This window comes from Hyla sarda, chromosome 3, assembly GCF_029499605.1.
Source record: "Hyla sarda isolate aHylSar1 chromosome 3, aHylSar1.hap1, whole genome shotgun sequence".
In the NCBI taxonomy this organism is placed as follows: domain Eukaryota; kingdom Metazoa; phylum Chordata; class Amphibia; order Anura; family Hylidae; genus Hyla; species Hyla sarda.
The window spans coordinates 364,608,532-364,635,405 of NC_079191.1; positions in this window are offsets into that span (position 1 = coordinate 364,608,532).

A 26,874-nucleotide genomic window follows, 5' to 3' on the forward strand; every position below is an offset into this window, starting at 1 on the left:
GATGATGATTTGGATGTGAAGGAGCATTGGCTACTTCCCTTCCTGGCTACCTACACAATTACCTGCTTGGCTACTTACCTTATTAATTTCCTGGCTATATACCCACCTACTTAGCCACCTGGCTACCTACCTACATAGCTACTTACCTACATAGCAACCTAATTACCTAACTACCTACTTGCTACCTAACTGCCTACCTATCTACCCAGGTAACTACTTACATACATACATAGCTACCCATTTACCTACCTTGCTACCTACCTATGAACTTACCTCCATATCTGCTTACCTACCTGCATAGCTACCTACCTACCTACTTATATACAAGGAAAATCATAGCTCACCAAAGTATAAAGTGCAGAATTCAGTGCAGTATATTCAATTTCAAACAGTGTTACAGAGCAGGCTACGTTTTGTCGCCTCTCATGCTTGACAAAGGCGAAGACAGGTCACTGAAATGTAGCCTGCTCTGTAACACTGTTTAGAATGGAATAAACGCCACTGAATTCTGCACTTCTGGGGACTGCACTGGAAAAATGCAGAAACTAAGATGTTTGTCCTGCAGATGCTGCATTGATGGGTTTTGGCTGGAAGAGTAATCATGGTGGTCTGAACCAGAAGGAGAAAAGAAGGAGAGGACAACGCTGACCGTAAAAGACATGAATCAGTTAGTCAGTTAATGTAACTGTATGTATATTATTGCACACCACACATGGGGTCTGATTCTGGGGTCTGTATTATGATGGAGTCTGTATTATGGTAGGTGGTGATTCTGAGGTCTGTATTATGGCGGGTGGTGATTCTGGGGTCTTTATTTTGGTGGGGACTGATTCTGGGGTCTGTATTATACAGGTTGGAGTAAAAATGGCTGTTCTCACTGTAAGGTCATTACAGAGAGAACAATACTGTGAAAAACCCACTCTGCGACAAGCCACACACCCACAAAGCCCACTCACAGCAAGCCACGCCCACAACAAGCCACACCGATATTGACAGCACACCAAGCATCTTTGAAAAAAAATTGGGCACAGCACTACCAAAAGGTTGCCTACCACTGGCATACACTGTTCAATGCTATGCTATGCTCCAGCCTGCTGAAGCTTCCTGGAGCAGCAGATGGCAAAGAGGCAGGTCAGGGCCCTCCCGCCATTCATTCAGCTGATCGGGACATTGCGATTTTGCGGTCCTGATCACCTTCGCTGACCTGCCAGGATCATTAACCCGCATTTTAGATGCCACAATCAACTTTGATTGTGGCATCTAAAGTGTTAATGCTGGGCATCGGCCCGATTAGTGATGCCTGGCATTAACCGTAACTGCTGATAGCAGTCTGGATCCACTGGGTCTGAAGCATGCTCAACTCATGAGCACACTTCAAACACCGGTTACAGGACCAGGGTGTACAGGTTCTGCCCTTGGTCCTTAAAGAGGTACACGGTGGAAAACTTTTTTTTTCCCAAAAAAAAAAAATGGTGCCAGAAAATTAAACAGATTTGTAAGTTACTGCTATAAAAAAATATTAGTCCTTCCAGTACTTATTAGTTGCTGTCTGTTCCAGAGGAAGTTGAATAGTTTTTTTTCTTTCTGAACACAGTGCTCTCTGCTGACACCTCTGAGCAGTTGCTGACATGGACAGAGGTGTCAGCAGAGAGCACTGTGGCCAGACTGGAAAGAACAACAACAAAGACCTTAACTTCCTTTGTAGTATACAGTAGCTGATAAATACTGGAAGGGTTAAGATTTTTTAATAGAAGTAATTTACAAAGCTGTTTAACTTTCTGGAACCAGTTGTTTAAAAAAATGTTTTACACTGGAGTACCCCTTTAAGGTGTTAAGGGGTTAAATGTGTACCTAAACTCTAATATGTTCGATTTACCTGCCCTACTGGCTAGAGTGTCCTAGATTTCCTTGAATAGTGAGCTTCCTATTTTATGTGAACCTGTCTAAGAATGTCACGCACTGCTACAACTGTACAACTTTTTACAATATTACCCTGAAGAAACTGTCAACATCATGTCACAGGTTACCTTGACTAATAACTCCATACAGACACCACCAACAGTGTGTTATGCATGTGATCTCAAAAGGGAATCATGTAGACTAAGGAACTTTGAACTTTGTGCTCCACTAGCAGAAAACATACAAGTCAAAAGGATTCCAAAGGGGCTACTCATGTTCTCACATCCCATGATCTTCAAACACAATTTAGCCAACAATATGAATGCATGACACTGACAATGTCACCACTGTCTTCAGTACAAAAGAATAGGTAAGATAACTATAGCGGACCAACAGCTACACTATCTCAGTGGAGGAACATAATACATTTAAAGATAATAATGTCTTCCTTAGATAACCATCATAAAAAGTTTGAATAACAGAAGAGGAACAACATTTCTTCGAGACAGGGAGGATGACCTTGACAGTCATGTCTAAAAATGGCAAAATTTATATTTCATTCATTGTAACATGCACAAGGATTTGTCAGCAGACTCTTCTCATTTGGGCTTTGGAAGCCATGTCCCAGCAAAATGTGTTCTACAATATATTTTAGACCTTATTCTAAGGACATATTCCAAGAAGAAGATAATATAGTCAAGGTAATCTAAGAAAGCCAGACTTTAAAAAGTACCATATTCCAGATATAGGGAAATCATTAGTGATAAACATTTCTCAAAACCTGTGCAAAGGAAAAGCAGTGCAGTTGCCCATAGCAACCAATCAGATATTTATTTTTTTATTTTTAGGAGGATATTTTTAAAATGTAATAAGCAATCTAATTGGTTGCTATAGGCAACTGCCCCACTGTTCCTCTACACATGGTCCAGAGTCCAGAACAGATGTGATTATTGCAGTGAGTACTGTCTGATAGTTTGCATATAATATTTCCCTCCCTGATTTTGCACCAGGCTACCCTCCTAGTTTGACCCTTGTTTTCTTGACTCTAATTTTGTTCATTTTTCTGTGCTGCACTCTAGGTTATGACTTTCTGATTTGTCTCTGATTAACCCCTTGTCTGCTCATTTGGTACCTATTCTGCCCATGTGTTGCCGAGCTGACCTCCCTTTATGTCCCATTAATTTAGCTAAGAGTAGGGACCACTTCCCAGTTGGAGTCTGCCGTTTAGGGTGGATTGTCCAAGTAATTAGGATAGTGCTTCGGTGCGAGCTCAGGTTTGCGCTGAATTTGTTTCCAAAGTATTATTGTAGATGCTGCTGCTCAAAATAACCATAGGTTTTTTACTTCACCACAGGCTTGTGAATTTAAAGGCTTATCCTTGGCCTTTCAAATATTATATAGTTAGGGGTTTGACCCGCCACCACCAATGATCAACTGTTTCAGGGGGTTGCAGAACTGCAATGCAAGGACAAATGGCAGTAAACATTAAAGAGGCTGCAGCCCACCATCATTTACAGCAAAGCTCAGCCTGGATCCACCACCATTCACAGCAAAGTTCAGCCTGGATCCACCACCATTCACAGCAAAGATCAGCCTGGATCCACCACCATTCACCACACAGATCAGCCTGGATCCACCACCATTCACAGCAAAGCTCAGCCTGGATCCACTACCATTCACAGCAAAGATCAGCCTGGATCCACCACCATTCACAGCAAAGATCAGCCTCTCCTTCTTGTAGAATGGCCTCGAAAAAGTAAGAATACATTGTAGAGTCTTTAATTCATGTGAATGGGACAGCTTCAGTTTAATGTTGTCTGTGTCCATGGGGCTTGCTGTAAAGCACATCACTAAATGTTATTAATAACAGCTTAAGCAAGATGTCCAACTCCATAATAATGTACAAAAAAGGAAATTACAACAGAAAATAGATTTTTTTAAAAAGTAAAAAAAAAGTAAAAAAGTAATATCTGCCTCTAATCAGGAAAATATATCTAGATAATACATTCCCTATAAATGGGTATTCCAACTTGAAGTCACGGACACGCCCCTAGTGATATCATGCCACGCCCCTCCATTTATGTCTATGAGAGGGGACATGACAGCCATCACTGTGGACAAGACAAAAAAGAAATTCAAAAACAAAATAATTTCCTCTGTAGCATTCAGCTGCTAAAAAGTACTGGAAGGCTAAAGATTTTTTAATAGAAGTCATTTACAAATCTGTTTAACTTTCTGGCACCAGTTGATTTAATAAAAAAAAATTTTCACCGAAGTACCCCTGATCGGACCCTCACAATTTATTATTGATGGCCTATTTTAAGGATAGTCACTCAATAAAAATTTTTATGTGGGTAAAAGCAAAGACCAAGCCCAATTGTAATATTCTCACTCTACAGTCCATTCTGTTTAGCACCCGTACACCAATATAGCATAATATGATGACACTAAGTCATGACATACAGATGATAAAGAGAACAGGCTAGAGACCCTAACAGAATTTCAAAGATACAATTTGGTTTGCTTTCCAGCTACATATATAAAAAAAAATGTAATTCTCAGTCCCAGAAAACCCTTTTAACAGATACTCTTACATATGGGTAATAAAAATCAATACTTACACAGCACTTTCTTGGGGTTGTAGGTCTTTCCATTGTTACAATTCTTTACTGATTATCATGTGTTATGGATGACACTTCTCTAAGTATTTTAATGTTTGAACTTGAACCATAATAAAACAAGACACATAGATGAATGGAAGTGTGCCATGTAAGTCATAAAATTCTTCTGTAAATAGCTCTATTGATCCAAAAGCTTAAACTTTAAATCCATAAAAAGCCAGAACAAAGTGCCAACAATAGATATGATATAATTTGATAATTCTTACTAACTGCTTGTTTTAAGAACCTTACTATACAGTCAGAAACATTCAATAAGTATGCAAAATTAAAGCCTTAGTATTTATTAAAAAAAAGAGAACATAACACAAATATATTAACATGAAAAGATACAAGTTTTATTTGTTCAATTGGTGACATGGTAGATCCCTAGGTGGTAGTCCAGATCTGTCCAGACCCCTGCTAGCATATCCTCTGCCATGGACTGTTACAGTGATATCTCAGGTCATTCAGATCCTGGGGTGGCAAATATACCGAGTACTTGATAAAGTCCCACAGAGAGAAGTTGCAGGATATTAGATCTGTCAATCATGTTTAGCATCAGCTCAACATTGGTGAATGGTTGTTTCTGGTGCGGCCAATCCAACGTTTCATTTCATTGAAGTATTGGCAAGTATCCAAATGAAAACAACAATTCACCAATGTTGCACAGGCCTCCATCAAGGACTGCATCTGTGGGCCCCCCCCCCCCCCCAGCCGTAGGATCTGAATGATCTGAGACAACACATCACTGAAACAGTCCATATGTCAGGATATACAGGCACGTGCCTAGACAGAACTGGATTACCACGTAGACATCTGCCGTGTCACCAATGGAAATAACAGTGAACATTATGAATACTGAGGCTATAAGTTGAACCATCTTTATGGTTATCATGCTATTGTATATACAGTATTATCAATGGTAAATATAACACATGAGAATGGATTGATGTGTTGGTGTCCAGACCTTTACCAACCACCATAAGTAAGTACTGTAGGGGATGCAATTACTTCTTCACACTTCCCCTGCTGCAATACTTTAACATCCACTTTTTCCCAGCGATCCACCAAATGCCATCCAGCAGAGTGCTTGTATTTTTTTTGGTAGTCTTAGCTTTTCTTGGGGCATAAGTGTCATTTTAATTGCATTAGTGCTGCTGAGGGCAGATATTAGGAGCTTGAGCTTAGCATCAACTTAATGTTTTATTCTCTCTTAAAACATTTAGTTGTATAAAATCATCAACTTTTCTAGGTAACCTGATTCCCAAATACTTTATTTTAAAGACAAAGGGGTAAGTACATGTGGTAAACGGTAGTAGACGGCTCGTATGGTCTAAAGGCAGTAAGTCAGACTTGGTCAGACTCTGCAAAACTGGAGTATTCCCCAAATCTGATGACGTCCATGACTCTTGAAAGGGACGTGCCCAAACAACTAAGAAATAGTATCACTTTGTTTGGTGATTTCATGTCATGTTATACCAGAAACCATGTATCGGGCAGTCCTGTCTGATCGCACAAACTAAAGCCCCAACTACAAGAGTAAACAACAAGGGCGACAATTGGCAGCCCTGTTATGTGCCCTGGTCACCTGCATGTGCCTAAAGATTTAAAAACAATTGCTTGAGATAAACTGCAGTAGACTTGGTAGGCACAAAGCCAAATTGAACAAAATGGACAATCTTGATTTCGACCTTAGACAGCCTTATGGCCAGCACTTTTGTGATTATCTAAATATCAGATAGTCCATGTAGTTTTATTGTGAAAAGTGTAATGATTCTGTTCTGTCCTAGCAGTAAAAAAAAATATCTAATTCAGAAAACCCATTATCACATACCCTATAATGGAATTCTGTGATCATAATAATAAGGAGTTAGGAAGAGTATCTCTTACACAAGTAGATCTGTCCTGTATTGCACAGACACCATTTAATATGAATGGACACTTGGCATTGCTTAAATGGGTTTTTCTAACTGGACTAGTCTTCTCCTAACCACAGGATAGGGGATAACTATCTAATTGCAGGTTTGGAATGGAACAGAAGGTCCTGTAGATAGTGGATAGAGATAAGCAAACTTTGCGGCAAACTTTAACAGTAATAAAAAAAAAAAACAATTTTAAACAGTTAAATTGCACTGCACAGCAGATTAACTTAACTCTTTTGTCATAGAAAGCTACTAATCTGTATAGATGACTGGTTTACAGTAAAATTTTGTTGGGCTGAGCACGAGCTCTAGTTAACTCTTTCCTTGCTGGGCCAGTGCATAGAACTCAGCCCACCAAGATGTTACAGTGGGCTATACAGTTCCCTGCTTTACTGACTACATTGCCAGGTTCGTTGGACTTGGCTCTCTCAACTCTGATAGTGGATAACCTTGCTATTTTAAAAAACACCTTCTATTTCCTCTTTGGTGATGTTGGAGAAGATTTTATACATGTATATATGTCTAAGCATGTGGATTAGTTTTGTCGTTTTCCTTACAGGTTAAAGCTGATTACTGTGAATTCCAGCAGGTGAACCAATTGTGATCAGTTTATTGTCAGGGGACCCTTTTAACAAATAGGGATTATCCAAAGTAGAGAATTCCTAAAATACTTGTATATACCTTAAATAACCTTTTCCCATAAATGTTTTTTCTGTCCATACAGGCTATGTTCTATGATGTTCTTAGGATTATATTTAGTCATTTATTAGCTATAGACCCTTCTTGGTGACAAACAGTATGACCTTCATTATAGTTCCCAAAGATGCTATATAACAGCTCAAAATGTATTTATTTTTTTCTTTTGTGTAATCTTGATATTTTTGCAGTATTCCCTATTTAGTTTTATTGTGCTAACGTGCCTTTTGGTTTCAGTTGTATTTATTTGTGGTTCTAAAAAATATTGATTTGGTGCCATCTGTTTTCTGCCATTATCATTGCATCAACTAAATGTTTATTGATGCTCTCCCATTGTCTTTGAATTGCTTTGTGACTATCCTAAAGTTACATCAATAAGGCCTCATTTTTACTCAAGGCTGTAAATGCTTTGTTAATTATTGGTTTTGCAATTGTTGGTTGTGTTGTACAATGATCCTCCATCATTTTAGTGTGATGATCAAAGTTATATTTGTTGTCATAATAGATTTTTTTTCTTTTTCTAATGTTCAGTAATAGATTGTGAAAGCTTCAATGTAAAATAATGTACTTTATATAGCTCTATTAAGAAATGTCTATGCTGCATATATTGTAATTGTGAATATCATATGTAATAATAATAATTTTATTTGTTAAGTAATCATATATACAGTACAAACAGAACTGGCCTTTCATTACTAATATATGTTAGCATCTGATAGGTGTTAGAAAATACTAAAATGAAAATCTAGGATTTTTTTCTATTGATGAAAACATTAAGGCCCATACATGCTTCCCCAACACATACATTGATGTATGGCCACAGCTGAAATGTATATATGGTGTCACAACCACAACCCAGCAGTAGTAAAAGGAGATAATATTTAAAGTATATCTGTCATTAGCAAAAACTTTTTATATTATGTAGAAAATAACACTATGGGGGAGATTTATCAAAACCTGTCTGGAGGAAAAGTTGCTGAGATGCCCATAGCAACCAATCAGATTACTTCTTAAATTTTTCTGAGGCCTTTTCAAAAATGAAAGCAGTGATCTGATAGGTTGCTATGGGCAACTCAGCAACTTTTCTTCTGACCAGGTTTGATAAATCTCGTCCTATATGTATATTTATAATATACATTGGTAAAAAATGTGTATATTTTTGTCCCTGCAGCTATTGCCTGTGTGTCTCTGTAAAGAGACCAAATACAGTAAGTGTGGGCGGACAATCAGGATTCTATATACCAAGGACAAGCAGGACTTTGTTCACTGAAGACAAGTAGGAATCTTTATACCAAGGACAAGCAGGGCTCTGGACGCTGAGGACAAGCAGGGCTCTGTGCACTAAAGCTCTGTGATACGCAGCCGGCTCACACAGCAGGACGATTAACAAGCCAGGAGCCTGCACAAGCCCTGCTTGTCCCGCCAACACTTCCTTCCTCACAGAGACACACATACAGTAGCTGCAGGTACAACATTTTTTCACCCAAAATATATAAATTTTTTAATCAATGCATATTACAAATATACATATAATGATATTATCTACATCAAATAAAAAGGTTTTGCTAACAACAGGAATAGTTTAAAGGGGTTGTGCTCTGCCCTGCCTTTCGGAGCTCCGCTCGCAGCGTCCGGAAGTTCATTGCTCCGAACGCTGTGTGCGGGCTTCCGTGTTCGCGGCCGCCCCCTCATGACGTCACTCCCGGCCCCTCGTGATTAGTGTTGCTCGCGAATATTCGTAATTCGAATATTATTCGCGAATATCGCATATTCGCGAATTCGCGAATTTCGCGAATATAGCGCTATATATTCGTAATGCCGAATATTCGTTTTTTTTTTTTTTTTTCTTCACAGTACACATCACAGTGATCATCCCTCTCTGCTTCCAGCTTGTGTGGTGTAAAGAAGACTGTAATACTACTGTGTGAGACTGGTGTGCGGAAATTCGCATATGCGAAACTTCGCGTATGCGAAAATTAGCATATGCTAATTTTCGCATATGTGAATTTTCGCGTGCACTAATTTTGTATATGCTAATTTTCACATATGTTAATTTTCGCATATGCGAAGTTTCGCATATGCGAAAATAAAACGGGGATATAACGAATATGCAAATATTCGCGAATATATGACGAATATTCGTCCATATATTCGCGAATATTCGCGAATTCGAATATGGCCTATGCCGCTCAACACTACTCGTGATGTAACGCCCGCCCCCTCAACCAAAGTCTATGGGAAGGGGGAGTGAGAGCTGTCACGCCCCCTTCCCATAGACTTTCGCTGAGGGGGCGGGCATGGCGTCACGTGGGGCCGGGCATGATGTCACAAGGGGGTGGCCGTGAACACGGAAGCCCACACATAGCGTTCGGAGTAATGAACTTCAGGACACTGCGGGCGGAGCTCCGAAAGGCAGGGCAGCGCACAACCCCTTTAAGAAATCTTTCTCAATAATTGACTTAAGAACTTTTTACGCTGGGATTTAATATATAAAAAAAGTCACAAATCTTCGTGCAAAGGTCATTTGAGCAAAAATGTATGACTTAGTTTGCAGTTTATGTAACGGGACGGGTATTAGTGTAAAAGGGGGACGGGGCCTCCATAGCTCTGCGGATAGCAGCTGCAGTGGCAGATTAAAAATCCTAATGATTTTCCGAATCCAAGAGTGATTTTACTAAAGACCAGCGTGTGAAACTCCTGTCTTAGTAAGTTCTTACCGTAATCCTTGACAACCTCTTTTAAATGTATGTTTCTACGTCTTGACCATTGTATACACTACTCATTGCTATAGGCTCTCTATTCTGAATAGTCATGTTCATCCCCCTTTTGGACCTTGCCAGTCCCTTTTTAGTGTTCTCCTTTAAAAAGTGAATACTTGGGCTGTATTGTAAATACATATTTATTATTAAAAGGCACCTGAAGCATGCATGGAGTAGCTTGTGTCTTTCCAACTTTGGAAAGACATAATATAAGCAATAAAAGTAACGCTAGGTTAATAACCTATTTGTGCCTCCGAGGTGCAGATATTTCAGGAAATTGTCAAAATGTGATGCTAAGGTATCCATGATGGGAACAGGAACAGACCCCATTAATTTCAATGGCCAGAGCTAACTCAGCTAGTGACTACATTCAGCTATTTTTCTAAATGTATCTGAGCTTAGTCTCAGACTGAAAAGTACCGCAAACATTCTTCTCAGTCTAAGCTAAAATTTGTATAGACTTGAGAAATTACCTGAATGTAGTCACTGTCTGACGGCTCCAGACATTTAAATAAATAGAGTCTCCTACTGTCCAAGTATGGACAACTCGGAATGTGATTTTGAGTGTTTACAATGTTTCAGTACCTTCGAGGCACAAATCATATTGGGGGAGATTTATCAAAACCTGTTCAGGGAAAAACTTACTAAGTTGCCCTAGCAACCAATCAGATTGCTTCTTTCATTTTCGAAATGACCACTGAAAAATGAAAGAATTAATCCGATTGGTTGCTATGGGCCACTCAGCAACTTTTCCTCTGGACAGGTTTTCATAAATATCCCCCATTGGGAACAAAGCATAAGGGAAGATGTAGTCTGAGTAGACCTTTAAGCTATCTATATGCATATACTTTATGTACATACGTGTAACCCTTTTTACAGTAACTAGCCAATTTGTTTATACAGTTGAAGTCATAAGCTTACATTAACTTAAGTTGAAGAAATTAAATAGCATATTTTCCACCTCCACAGATTCATGTCAGCATACTGTTTTACATATCTACTTTGTACACTTTGCTCAAGTGCCATGCCAGACACCCCAACAGATAAACAGAGCTTGGCTTATAATCAGGGCTAGAACAGGGGCTCTCAATCCGTGGTAGGCGTACCCCTAGGGGTACGCCAAGGGTTGAGCAGGGGTACGCCAAATTGGCTGACAAATACCGGCCATGCATTTGCCAAGTTTTTGTCAGTGCACAGCGGAGAAGGCCCGCAGCAGCTCTCTGTACAGTGGAACTGCGGCCGTGGCTACTGTAAGGGAGCTGCGTTGTTGCCAGGGAGACATTTGACCTCCCCTGATGTTGCGCGAAGGTGCCGCACAGCGCAGGAGGACATCACACATCAGTGCGGCCCCGCCGAACGGGACGCGCTGCATACACAAACAGGCCACACGGGACAGACAGGCCGGGCAAAGTTTAAAAAAAATAAGTGAAAAATAAGTGTATGGGAAAGAGGGAGGGTTTTTGTATGTGTAAATATATATATATATATATATATATATATATATATATATATATATATATATATATATGTATGTATATGAGCCCAGGGGGAATGGAGGGAGGGGGTTAGAAATAATAGCACAAGCTATTAAGATGGAGGGGGAGAGAGATAATGACAAAAGGGGATCAGGATGAGGGGATTATTCCTCCCTCCCTCTGATCCCCTTGTGCCATTATTCCCCCTCCCTCTGATCCCCTTGTGCCATTTTCCCCCTCCATCTTAATCCCCTTGTGCTATCATTCCCCCTTCCTCTGATCCCCTTTTGCCATAGCGGATAATAATGGCACAAGGGGATTAAGATGGAGGGGGAAAATGGCACAAGGGGATCAGAGGGAGGGGGGAATAATGGCACAAGGGGATTAATAGGGTGGGGGGTTGATTATCCCCCCTCCATCTTAATCCCCTTGTGCTATTATTCCCCCTCCATCGTAATCCTCTTGTGCCGCTATTCCCCCCTCCCTCTGATTCCCTTTTGCCATATCGGATAATAATGGCACAAGGGAATTAAGATGGAGGGGGGAATAATGGTAAAAGGGGATCAGAGAGAGGGGGCATATTGGCACAAGGGAATAAAGATGGAGGGGGGAAAATGGCACAAGGGGATTAAGTATCGCGTTAGTATAAAGGTAGGCACACGCCTTTTGTCTGCAGGTACCCATCGCGCGTAAGTTCCGTGCAAATTTACGAGCGAGGGGTACCCGCTGACATACTTTCAGCCTTTGGGGGTACAGTCGACAAAAAAATTGAGAACCACTGGGCTAGAAGGTGAGGGCCAACAAGAAAGCATGCCAGGTTGTGGAACTTAAACAGTTCAGCTATACCTCCTTGACACTTGACTGAGAAAAAATGGTGACTTTATAAGTTTGGCAACCACCATCAGCTAAAGTAAAAGGTAAAGTTTGCTTTTATAGACATATATAGTTTATTGACAGATTATATGGCTATTCCAATCTTTGTCATTTATGGCATATCCAATGGAGATGTCATAAATGTCACCTAGGTTTGACACCATGTGTCAAATATTTTCTTCCAGCTCTCTGTGGGTGTGAGACTCCTTGTCTCGGCTAACTTATTAATATTTAATAGAGATCACCTGTGGAATGATATTCCACTCTGTCTCTAGGTCCAGAGATCACCCCTTTATTACTTTGAGCATTCAAGTAGTAAAGTCCAAACTTTTCTGGCTACTAGCTTGAGGAGGAAGTGACAGAATCGGCGCAGATCCAGGTAGAATCTTACAATAAAGTTCTGGTTTGTATTGTGGTGCTGTTCACAATATTGGTATGAGGGGGCAGAGAGGTGTCTATGTAAGGGCAGGTTTTTGGGTACAGAGGGAGTATTCAACCACATGAAATGTATGAGATGTCTGCTCAAGGCATATAAGGAAAGTTGCCCTGGATGCATCTACCAAGATGTGTGGAGAACCACTGTGCTAGAAAAGGCTTGCTCAGTCAAGCCTTAGAGCTGTCACAGAGGGAAGCCAGTGAGATAATAGATAGTGTCAGTCCTATTTGGTAGAATGGAGTGGTGATGCATGTGTTCCGCCACTATTCCATTAAAATGAGGGACACAGAATCACATTGGTCTCTAAACAGAAAGGTTCTCAGCATTTTATGGATAAGTGATACATGTTGTTTAGAGATAATCTAGTATTCAAAAAGTTCAGCTTGCCTGGCTCATTGAACTTTTGAAAAGTGTTCATTTTGTGGCGAACATGTTCATCACAAACCAGCAGTGAAAGGTTCAAATTAACTTAACTCTTTGGTCCCTGTAAACCAGTGAATCTGCTAGTTCACTGTAACATCTTGCTGGGCTGAGTGCTTTGTACCATCCTAACAAGGAAGGAGTTAATTAGCTGCAGTGTTAATTAACTCCTTGGAGAGGGGGGGTTGTATAAATTATATCAATAAATTATATACATATTACAGCCATCTATATGGCTGTATAATGAATACAGTTGAGAGACTAATACTTATATTTAGTCACTGGCCCTGGCCTTTATCTTGTGTAGCCCCGTCTCTAGCAATAATGTCACAAGGGGGACCGAGCTACACAAGAAGAGGCCCGCGGCCAGAAATGAGATAGCAAATGTCACTCTCTTAACTGTGCCATATAGATGGCTCTATAATATATACACCCCCTTCCCCCTTAAGGAGTTAACTAACGCTGCTCAGCAGTGCTAATTGACTTCTACATTGCTGGGCTGTACTGTACTCATGGCTGTCAGCTGCGAGCAAAGCTCAGTCCCAACATTGCCAGATTCGCCCTTGCTAAACCTGGCAATGTTCAAAAGTTCATAGGAATACCCCTATAAAAATAAAATATGGCTACCAATATATAAAAGAGCACAAACATTTTTTTTTGTGACAATCATCTTTTAATGCCCTAAACCCAATTCATGTTGTTTTGCCAGTAGAGTGGACTTGGTTTACTAAGCACATGGAAGAACAGTGCAAAAAGCAGAGTAGAAGATAACATAGGAGGAGATTGAGGCAGTATTATTTTCTTCAGGGGCTTATCATAGTGGTGATAATACAAAGATACATAGATTGATGAAAGAAATAGAATTAAATGAAGATGCTGGGGGGGAGAGTAGTGATAACATTCTGAGAAAAATTTTGAAATGTTGGAAACTGGATAATGAATGCAGGGAGGGGGTATCCGAAGGGAGAAGAAGAAGCAGAAATTCTGTTGCATCTTTTATGTGTTATTTATGAAGTGATGAAACTTGCCTTGGGCATCAAAATACTTGTTAATATCTGATGAAATTGGTAGACAGTTAGGTTTACTTGACCTTGAAATAGAGATAAGCAATGAAACTAATATTTCAAAAATATTTTATATAACAATGCAGATTCTTGTATAGCAGCTTCACTTCTCTTGCTCTTGTAAATAATATCTGATGTTAGCATGCAATGTATATCCTTCTTCATTACGAATACTCAATATAACCCGATTTTATTTGATCACTGTCAGCACACCAAATGAGTTTAATACAGTAGTGGCTAAACAGTACATTTGCACACGTGTCCTTCCTTCCTTTCCTTTCCTTGTCCTCAATAAATGCCAAAATGTGTGAAGCATGATGACAAGCTAAGAACCAAATCGTCATTTAGTGGCAGATTGTGTAGAAAATGTTTTTATTTTCTGGTGCCATATGTCAAAGGGGAGTACCCAAGCCCTTGAAGTGCTGAGAACTAGAACACCTCCTTGCTCCCTCTCTTATCCCTTTCTATGGTAGATGGACAGCCAGCTGGAAGCCGAGCCCTGTTTCTGAATCTCATTTCTGTTCTTTGCATACCAATGTGCAGCTATGAGAAAAAAAATGTGGGATTTTATATAGACAGAATTTTTGTTACCAAATTAGCCATAGCCTATTTTTAGTTACTGTAAAGTAAAACTACTTTAAGTTTAAGAAATGCAACATATTCCATCCAACATCCATCATTATTAGGGTACTTCTCACTGTAAGATGTTATTTTTTTTTGTAAGGGAACATTCATGTAATAATGTTAACATAGACTATCTATATATTAATCAGTAGGCTGAGCCCATCATGGTGCTCAGAACATAACATTGCTTTTGTCATCTCGATAAATCACATATGAAATCTTTTCTCTAAATTAAATTTTATTTAAATAAATGTGTTATGTTTGTATTTGAGCTGACAGCTAAATCTGATAATTAGTGTGTAGAAAGTTGGCTTTGATTGGCATTGTAATTGGGTTGTCATTGGGCTGAAAACCTATTATCTTTGGATCATGCCCCATGAAATCTGTTGAAGAAACTTTGCTGCCAGTCATTAAATCCACCATCTTGTCTTACAAATTAGCTTCGAACGGCTTCTTACCACTGGGAATGTAATTTAAGCTACTGCAGTTGCACTTCAATTAATAAAATTATTTAAAAATAATTATTCATTTTCTAAACATTGTTATTCCACTTGGTGCAAAAGAGATTATATGGTGGCACTACTGAATTTACATCTCTAAAAGGGACACCACACATTCAACAGATGCTGTTCTGTATCAGTGGGATTAGTTGCAGGTTAAGCAGCAATATTTATATGTGCAATTATCATGGGGTATATAACTATGTTGTCAGCTGGCTTCATCCTACACTTTTATCCCACAGTAGGCTGCACCAAAACAGATGTTGTATCACAAAGGTGATATACATTTCTTGAAAAAAAATAGCTTTTCCCATCTTTAACTTAATGTAGGTCTCAGGTATACCATATTTATATTTTTTAGTGAATGAGGACTCACATAAAGGTACTCCTTTCCTTCCTTATTTTTAGAATACTGATACCTGAAGAAAGAGGTAACCTAAAATTTAGGTATTGCATGATTATTATTTTAGGTAAGCACAATCTAAAATTTTTAAAAGGCTACCTGTTGTTTCTAAAAGACTTTTAAAACCTTGCATGGATATGTTAGATTCAGAGAGACAAGAAGGGGAATTTAGTGCTGTAACTGCTCTTATTGAGTCCCCGAGAGCTCCCTCCATGGTGCACAGCTATTTATCATTCCCTCCATTCCAAGAGCAGGAGAAGGGCTGAACTATTTGTCAGTAGAAAACACATTACTTCCTTTCCCTTACTTCTCTGGCCAATCACAGGACAGCACTTGATCATCTCTGACTCCTCTATGCCAGCTGCAGACAGAATTAATTCAGTCACAAACAAAAATGTTTGCAAGAGTTCGGTGAAGCAGCAGTACCGAACTTTTGAAAAGTTTGCTCATCTCTACTTCTTACAAGGATGAAGGGTGAAGTATGGGAACATTTCTCAGACTTCACATCTCAGTCTAGCTAACTCAATGAACACTTCTGATATTAGAAAGCATATTGAGTGAGTAGTCTTCCTGTCTAAATGAAGTTGTTGTGAATGACCTCTAATTGAAGTATGACTTGTAACTTTCCGCTAGGGAAGAGAAAAAAATATGTTACTGTTGCTGTAGTGCTTTGAAGGTATGATTTCTGGCTCATTTATGAGGGTATTTTGTAAGTGATCACCTTAAGTACTAGCATTATACGGTCTTTTTGCCAGTTGCTGTTATGGGGAAACTTTGGCTCAGATAAAAGGTGTATTCCAGGATTTTTTTTTATTTGACTATGCTACAGGGGCTGTAAAGTTAGTGTAGTTCATAATATAGTGTCTGTACCTGTGTATTACAGTTTTCTCACAATTCCTATGTGATTTTCGCCCCAATATTTATTTTACCAGCACAAAATGATAGTTGTATCAGATTTTTCCCAGGTTGCAATGCATCCAAGACCTGACTCACTAGTCAGCTGATGACAGGGAGCCTGTCTGCTTCAATGGGTGGAGGGATCGCTTGGTGGGAGAGAGATCAATCTGCAACTAATGCAACAGCTGTAGGCACCCTGAATGAAAACCACAGGTCTTTTGAATGGATGCAGCTTATTTATGTTTCACTGGGTGGGATGGCTGATGTGTGGGAGGGAGGAAAATTTAATTAAGGGATTTGTAGGCAAAAGAAAAGTCAAACAGGAAATACCAGTTCACAAAAAGCTAGCCACAGTGTTATAGTAATCTCACAACATTGCCATTTAGCCCCAAGACAAGTGCAGATCGTTCCTAAACATGTCCATTACTGTCTGCCAGGTATGTACTAAAATGGAAAGACAAAAAGGCAACAGGAGGTGCGCATCTAGTAAGGACCGTTTTTAAAATAAATCAGGATAAGGAGAAAGATGGGTCCTTACCCTTAAGCGTTGCACTTACAACACCTACAGTAGCGTTTGGATCAAAGGAGAGGCCGGACCGCTGCCACAAGGAATTTTCCGGGGAGACGTCAGTCTATCTGGTGGATGTACAATGCAGAAATTTTGGAAAAGGGTTCCTCTCAATAAAGGCGCTGGTCCCCAAATAGGATGTAAAGGTTTTATTAAAGCAACACGTTTCGACCCCGGACGGGGGATCTTCATCAGGCAACTGATGCCTGATGAAGATCCCCGTCAGGGGTCGAAACTCGTTGCTTTAATAAAACCTTTACATCATATTTGGGGACCAGCGCCTTTATGAAGAGGAACCCTTTTACAAAATTTCTGCAAGGTATGTACTAAAATCACCTTAAGGTGGATAACTCCTTTAACCCCTTAATGACCACGGACGCAAATGTACGTCCTGGTTTGGCGGGACTTCCCGCTCCAGGACGTACATTTACGTCCTGTGTATGACCGCGAGCATCGGAAGGGTGCTAGCGTCATACACGGCAGGTTTCGGCTGCTAGCAGCAGCCCGGGACCCGACCGTAATGGCCGACATCCGCGATCGCGCGGATGTCTGCCATTAACCCCTCTGATGCTGTGATCAATACAGATCATGGCATCTGCGGCAGTGCGGCACTTTGATTGGATGATCAGATCACCCGCAGCGCTGCCGCGGCGATCTAATCATCCAGCATCATCCAGCATGAGACCATCGGCTGTCCGGGCATGCTGAGAATTGTAGTTTTGAAACATCTGAAGGTCTGCAGGTTGAAGACCACTGCGGCCTTCGTCATCATCCAGACCCCCCTTTAGTTTTCCACTCACCTCCCCTCGGTGGGAAGGAAGGGTGAGCTGGTCCGGGCCATCTATGCTGCAGGGACCGTCCGGTGGGGAGGGTTAGTCGTTCCAGGCTGTCCATTTTCTCCGGGAGGCCCTCTTCTCCGCTCCGGGCCGGCCCCGGCCTAGTGACGTTGCCTTGACGATGACGCACAGGGACGTTCATGCGCAGGGACGTCTGCTGCGCATGGACGTCTCTGTGTGTCGTCGTCAAGGGAATGTCACTAAGCCGGGGCCGGCCCGGAGTGGAGAAGAGGGCCTCCCGGTGAAAATGGACAGCCCGCAACGACTATCCCTGCAGCATAGATAGCCCGGACCAGCTCACCCTTCCTTCCACCGAGGGGAGGTGAGTAGAAAACTAAAGGGGGGTCTGGATGATGACGAAGGCTGCAGTGCTCTTCAACCTGCGGACCTCCAGATGTTTCAAAACTACAACTCCCAGCGTGCCCGGAAAGCCATCGGCTGAGAGTTCACTCGAGTATAAGCCGAGGGGGGCGTTTTCGTACTGAAAAACTCGGCTTATATCCGAGTATATACGGTACATAGAAAAGACTAGCGAAGAAAAAGTAATTTCGCTGTCATTACATCTGTGTCCTTCCAAGTCTTTATAGTGAAATATCCAACAAGGCGATTTATACTGATGGCCTTCTTCATCCGCAATCTAACATACCTTTCGCTATTTAATTACCATCATGATTTTGTTTCACATGTTGAAGAACCGAAAATGAATTTGTCCACTTACAAACGCATGTATGGCTTAATAAATATATTTATGAAAATCACTTTGTCTCCTCCTTATGAAATCAGCCATGCTGTGTATCACAGCCCCAGACAATAAAAACTCATTGCCTATTTTTTTTTCTTTTACGTAGCAAATTAGTCTACCACCTAATCGGTGAACCCTGCTAAGACTTATGAATTATGACGAGAACCAGCAGCTCACTTAGAACACTCAAATGAATTATATCAATTCATAAAGTTGTTCATGTCCAGATTTCATTAGCCACACATTAACAGCATTTTATGTTTATTACTGCTCTGACACAATCTATAAATAACTGAAATGCTAATCATAGTGTTCTGCCGGGCATCATCATTTAATCATAAAGAGATACATTATTATAAACTATAATAGATAATAACAAGTCTGGGTCAATGGATGCATATTAAAAGACCACAATTATATTGTATAAGGGTACGGACTTGGCACATTTGGTGACACAAAGGTCTTTATCTAATCAGATGCAAATGCTCCCTTTGACATACTGATAATGCCCGGTGACACTATTAATGAATTAAACTTGTTAAACATGAAAGTACTCCAGAATTAAAATAAACAGAACCGAATCAATTGGAAGGAGGGTGTTATTAAGAATATTTATGGGAAGTTGAAATGACTTTTCTTTTTTTTATATAGCAGTGATATGCCAGTTTTCTCCAGCTCATTCATTAATATGACTAATTAGGTGCATGGCATTGTGTTTACTATACCTATCAGAAACAATAAAGATTTATTGTACCGTATTAGCCAGAGATAAATGTGCTGACAGGGTAGTACATTTTATTGCTACTTGAAATGTAGAATACAAGATTCCTAAACATCAGGTTCCTTCTACCTGTGAATTTGTTTTAATGGGCACTGTCAGAATCAAAAACTTTTTATATGGTGTACAACTTGGCAAAACATTAAAGGGTGGGAAAAAAAAATTTCATATGAACTGGCTCCGGAAAGTTAAACAGATTTGTAAATTACTTCTATTAAAAAATCTTAATCCTTCCAGTACTTATCAGCTGTTGTATACTACAGAGGAAGTTGAGTTGTTCTTTACTGTCTGACCACAAAGCTCTCTGCTGACACCTTTGCTCTGTTCATGTCAGGAACTGTCCAGAGCAGAAGCTAATCCCCATAGCAAACCTCTCCTGCTCGGGACAGTTCCTGACATGGACAGGGGTGTCAGCAGAGAGCGCTGTGGTCAGACAGAAGAGAACAACTCAACTTCCTCTGTAGAAGTACAAATCTGTTTAACTTTCTGGCACCAGTTGATTTGAAAAAAACTTTTTTTTTTTCCACCAGAGTACCCCTTTAACCTTTCTAATATACTTCGTAAAAAGTCAAGGCTTATAAAAAAAAAAAAAAAACACCACTAGGGATCCTGTCTGGCTGTAGCATCATCTTTGTCCCAGCTGAAGCACAGGCTGGGACAAAGTCCAGGAAGTGAGGACGGGACTAGTACTCCTCTGTGCTCACTCCTGTCCTGTCTATCAGACTCCTTTTGGAAAACATAGAAGAGGGGGGTCACAAAGCAGCCTGCAATGACTGGATGAAAAAACCCAGCACAGCAGAGAGGGGGGGCAGGCTCCATGCCCGTCTTGGACACGCTCCTTTCTGAGCAGTGGATGTCAGAATAAGTGAGCAGCAGAACAAAAGATCCAAATACAAAAGCTAACACCTAGTGAGTAACTTATGCAAGCATTATTTGTCTCTGATATGATAGGTTTAGTTTCTGAGGTATGTTTCAGCTTGGCACCATTTTTTTCTTTTTCTATGCATATTAGTTCTACCTGCATATCTTGACAGCACCCAGAAAGAACTATGGGGGAGATTTATCAAAAACTGTGCAAAGGAAAAGTTGCCCAGTTGCCTATAGCAACCAATCAGATCACTTCTTTCATTTTGCAGAGGTCTTGTTAAAAATGAAAGAAGCGAGCTGATTGGTTGCCATGGGCAACTTTTCCTCTGGACAGGTTTTGATAAATCTCCCCCTATGTACCTATGTATCTACCTTGTTTAGGCATCTCTTTCCCTGACCCTAATCACCACAGAACCTGTACTTTTCTATGTTCTGATAGGGGATAAGATGTCGAAGGGCGGAGTACCCCTTTAAATAAACATTGTATTGTGCCCTATCTGTAATTTGTGTGTGTGTGTGTAAATGTATCAAAGGAGGAAACCGTGGTTGAGAGAGACAGAGTTCCCTTTTACAAAAACTATCTTTAATCAGGACTGAATTTTTTATTTTAGATGCATTGGAATATCAATTGAATGATTGGTTACAAGAGTGTATAGACACATTTATAAAGAAAAATAACACAGCCTGCTGCACCACTTTGACTCCAGAATATATATATATATATATATATATATATATATATATATATATATATATATATATATTTTTTTTTTTTTAATCTCTGACTATAATCTAAAATGATTTGTAAATGTTGTACTACTGATTAAAGGTATACAAAGTCTGCTAACACAGAGAAAAGCTCCTTTATTGCCCTCACAGGAAAAGCGCATATTCACACACAACAGATTTGTTGTAGAAATGTATTTAAGTGAAAAATTTCTGTCGGGTTCCCATTGTGTTTAATGGCCATAACATTGCATCAGGCTATGCTATACTATCCAGTACAAACAAAAAAACTAACAGACCTTTGATGATACAATTGATGAAACAATTGCTAGAACTCATCATACCGTATATACTCGAGTATAAGCTGACCCGAATATAAGCCGAGGCCCCTAATTTCACCCCAAAGACCCAGGAAAAATTATTAAGTTGACTATAAGCCTAGGGTGGGAAATACATCATCCCCCCATGTCATCATCCCCCCTGTCATTAACACCCCCGTCAGCATCACCCCCGTCGTCATCATCACCCTGTCATTTTCACCCCCATTGTCATCACCTCGTCATTATCACCCTGTCATTATCACCCCGTCATCATCATCATCCTGTCATTTTCACCCCCCTCATCATCATCATCCTGTCATTTTCACCCCCGTCATCATCACCCTGTCATCACTCCCCCCCTCATCATTACCGCCTGTCAATCCTTTGTCAGTGGTCTTCAACCTGCGGACATCCAGATGTTGCAAAACTACAACTCCCAGCATGCCCAGACAGCCACAGGGACGTTCATGTGCAGGTACATCAGCTGCGCATGGACTGTGCATCCCTGTGCGTCATCATCAAGGCAACGTCACTAGTCCGGGGCCGGCCCGGAGCAGAGAAGAGGGCCTCCTGGTGAAAATAGAAAGCTCGGAACGACTAACCCTCCCCACCGGACGTTCCCTGCAGCATAGATGGCCCGGACCAGCTGACCCATCCTTCCCACCGAGGTGAGGAGAGTAGAAAACTAAAGGGTGGTTTGGATGATGACGAAGGCCGCAGTGGTCTTCAACCTGCCGATGGCTGTCCGGGCATGCTGGGAGTTGTAGTTTTGCAACATCTGGAGGTCCGCAGGTTGAAGACCACTGAAGGGATTGACAGCAGAGGGTTCACTCGAGTATAAGCCAAGGGGGGCTTATTCGGTAAATTCTATGAACAGATCCATCAAACAAATCACTAGAATTGCAGTGGATCATAATATATTTATCATTGGCTCGATTTATCAAAATAGCATGATGTAAGAATAAAGAGAGGCCATTGAAAGTATCCATGAATAGAAAAATAGAGCTAATTTATTTCAAAAAACGCTCTCCCTTCTGTCTTCAGGTGTGATTTGGTTCGGCAGCTAAGTTCCATTTTTAGTGAATGGAGCCAAGTTGTAATATCACACCCAACCTGGGGACAGACGGGGAGCTGTTTTTGAAAGAAATTAGCTCTGTTTTTCTATTCATGGATAACCGCTTTAAATTGATTATAGACTGCTAGAGTTGTGAGACATTGTCCAATACAATGGTGTCAAACTGGCCCTCCAGATGTTGCAAAACGCCATCTTCCATCACGCCTGGACAGCCAATGGCAACATCCGGAGGGCCACAGTTTGAGAGTTATTTATTTTTTTACCCATAAGCTTTACTTTTCAAAGCCTGTCACCATTTACATCAATATGCACAGATGACACGTTCATGACAATAGAGGCTTCAGTGGCAAGAATGATCCTATATCTGTGGCCAGTTTAGAGGGTCACTGAAAGGACAGGCTTTGTTAGCGATTCCCTGGTAACATGAAATAATGCATATCATTTCTGGATTGCACTCTGCAGGTTATGCAAACATAGCTTACAAGTATTGAACAAAAGGAAACCATCATCTAAAGATGTTTGTACAATAATATAAGATTTTAACGAAACAACAAAAAAAAATGTAAATCTTAGGATGGAATCATGGCACTTTTGAGAACAAAAAAATTGCAATTTGAATCTCTCTCATGGAGTGAGTGCAGAGATGTACATCAGTTTGTCATTTCATGCATTTGCTCCTTATAGCTCAGGGTGAACCGAGAGAGAGATAAGGGAAGGAATGTAAAACACTATGGAAACCAACCTCTGGAGATTTAATATTCTGATCAGCTCACCTCCAAACATCTGGCTCTTAAATGTTCAAGCACAAAAACAAGAGAGCTAATGAAAGCCGCGCATATTATCTCCCCCATCAATGTACCTCACCAACACCTGCTGAAATTAAAACAAATTGAATCTTGATTGCTGATTAAGTGCCCCATCCTTAGATAGATATTCTGTCATTATTTGCCCTGGCACACAATGCACAAACTGATGAAATCTAGTGGTGTTCCATGAAAGTAAAGGTTAGCATAGGGTGATTGAAAGCCTGGGAAAACCGAGTGTGTGCCTGGAATTAAAAATGCATATCTGGTAACCCGGAGAAATTAGCTTTCGTCTTATGCCACTATATGCATATTACTATTTCAATTATATATATTTTTTTCTCTGCAGGTGCAGTTTAACATTCGGCATGCATTAGGGTTCGACAAGCAATGCTAATGTCATTTACGTCACTAGAAAAACAAGTAACTTTTTTTTTTCTTACTAGACAAAATAGTATTGAATCATTTGTTTAAAGTGATTTATAGAATTGGCCGATGTTACATGGTATGATTTTTCTGACCTGTTTTCTATTAAATGTTTCTGTCACTACTAAATAGAGATAGAATTTTTTTCTGTGCCAGGCAAACAGAACATTCCACTCATGTTAAAGGATAGGGGATACACTTCTGATCGCTGTGGGTCTGATCTCTGGGCCCCCTGCGATCTCTTGTATGGAGATCAGCTACTCACCCATCCTTAGCGCACTTCGGCCTTCACCTTTGGAGACAGGTTTCAGTGACGGCAAATCACCAGCTGAGCTGAGGGTGGCGCCCAGAGCCTACTGAGGACGGGTGAGTAGTATATTTTATTTGTAAAAATGTGTCTGCAAAATCGCACCAGCTCTTTGCTAGTGTAGAAATCACAAAAATGGTTGTTGTTTGTTTTTTTTAGCATAGTTTATTTATTTATTTATTTATAAAGTGTTATTAAAGCAGTTATTGAAATTAATTATTGGCAAATGTTGATAATTTTTTTCTTCTTCGTGATCACTAGAGATGAACGAATTTTTGATTCGGCCATTTCACCGAATTTTCTGAAAAATTTGGTTCAGTCCGAATTTATTTGTGGCAAATCACTATTAAAAAAGGGCAATTTCTGGCCTACAGAGAGCCACAATAGGGGTGTAGAACACTTTGCCTTGCTGTAACACGCATAGGTTGTGTGCTGGGTTAGTGAAATAATATTGTTATTCAGTATGACATGCAGATTCGAGGCGTCCCTATTAGAATCACTGTTGCAGAGAGGCACAATGACAGAGCCTGAAGGTGGCATCAGTATGAGGAGACCATATAGTTGCTTATTGACACAGTGGGGAGGAGGCGGCAGCATGAGGAGAACATATAGTGGCTGAATGACATAGCACGTAGGCTTTGGAAGCATGAGGAGAACATATAACCTCAATAGGGGTGTAGAACACATTGCCTTGTCCTAACATGCATAGGGAGTGTGTGAAATAATATTGTTATTCAGTATGACATTTAAATTAAAATTTAAGATTTAATAATAAAATGTGTGGTTACAAAACACCAAATCCAACACGGAGTCACATGTCACATGGCGGCACAATGACAGAGCCTAGAGGTGGCAGCAGCATAAGGAGACCATAATCTGGCAGAATGATACAGCCTGGAATTGGTGGCAGCAGGAGGAGACCATTTAGTGGTTGAATGACACAGCCTGGAGGTGGCGACAGCATGGGGAGACAATAGGGCTTCACAATCCCTAAAATTAAAAGTTGAATTTTCAAATTTAAATTGAAGATGTATGGTAGCTAGTGCTACCTTTAAAAAATTTAAGTAATGTACAAGCAGCATGAGGAGACCATATAGTGCCTGAATGACACAGCCTGGAGGTGGCGGCAGCAAGAGGAGACTATATGGTGGCTGAATGACACAGTCTGGAGTTTGCGGCAGCATGAGGAGACCATATAGTGGCTGAATGACACAGCCTGAAGTTTGCGGCAGCATAAGGAGAACATATGGTGGCTGAATGACACAGCCTGGAGTTTGTGGCAACATGAGGAGACCATATGGTGGATGAATGACACAGCTTGGAGTTTGCGACAGCATGATGAGGCCATATGGTGTCTGAATGACACAACCTGGAGTTTGCAGCAGTATGAAGAGACCATATGGTGGCTAAATGACACAGCCTGGAGTTTGAGGTAGTATGAGGATACCATATGGTGGATAAATGACACAGCCTGGAGTTTGAGGTAGCATGAGGATACCATATGGTGGCTTAATGTCACAGCCTGGAGTTTGCGGCAGCATGAGGAGAATATATGGTGGTTGAATGACACAACCTGGAGGTGGCGGCAGCATGAGGAGACCATATGGTGGCTAAATGACACAGCCTGGAGTTTGTGGCAGCATAAGGAGAACATATGGTGGCTGAATGACACAGCCTGGAGGTGGCGGCAGCATGAGGGGAATATATGGTTGTAGAATGAGACAGCCTGGAGGTGGCAGCATCAGGAATCCTGAAAGTGACCTGGTGACAGAATGGTGCATTGGGTGGCAATACCAGTACTCGGTGACGAAGGTGGGTGAAAAAAGGTCTGATGTGGAGAAATGTTTGTAACTGGTGAGCAGCTCCTTAAATCTGTTTGGCACTATCCACATTTGCGAAGTGTTGGTGGGGCACCATGGTCAATCTACTCTGATGTATCAAGTACTGGTGGGTGGAAAACCTCGCTGATCCATGCCTGATTCATCTTCACAAAGGTCAATCTTTCCACATTTTTCGTGGACAAATGAATTCTCCTTGGGGTTACTATGGCCCCCGCCGCACTAATCACCCGCTCTGATGGCACACTACCATCACCTGCTGCTGATGAGTTCCTTTACTATGCGGGAGAAGAAAGGTACTCATCAGCGACTGTAGGCTTAGGCTGCTGCTGATGGAGCTGTTACTGCTCCGGCCACCCCCATCCCTCCCAGCAGCCATGGCAGTTGAAGGTGAGCGCAGTGGGCCGCCCGAATCAAACCTGCAAGAGGATGGACGATGGCTCCGATAGACATCGACCAATTGACTACGTAGGATGTCTCTGTAGTAGGTCAGTTTGTCCTCCCTCTCAGTGGGTGTAAAAAGGCCCCTATTTTGTGCAGGAAGCGAGGGTCCAATAGCGTGGAGAGCCAGAAGTCATCCCATTGCCGAATGGTGACAATTCGGTGGTCACTACGCAAGCAAATGAGTATGCATCGTGCCATTTGTGCAAGTGACTCGGGGAGACTCCCTACCACCATCTTTACGGCAAATTGCCACGGTGTGTCTGGGTCCTCTGTCTCACATTCCTCATAACCCTCTAGCTGCTTCTGCTCCCCTTCTCCTGTCAGATGACTAGAAAAACCGCCCATTTCAGTGTGCTCCACTGTGCCACTCCCCCTCCTCGAGTTCAGCCCCCACAGGGCTCATGTGGCCATGAGATGTAGGCGCCACATCCTCAGTGCCCCGAGCAGCCATTGTTTCCAACAATTGTTGTAGGAAATGAAGCAGTGGAATGATGTAATTCATCCTGTAATCCTGGC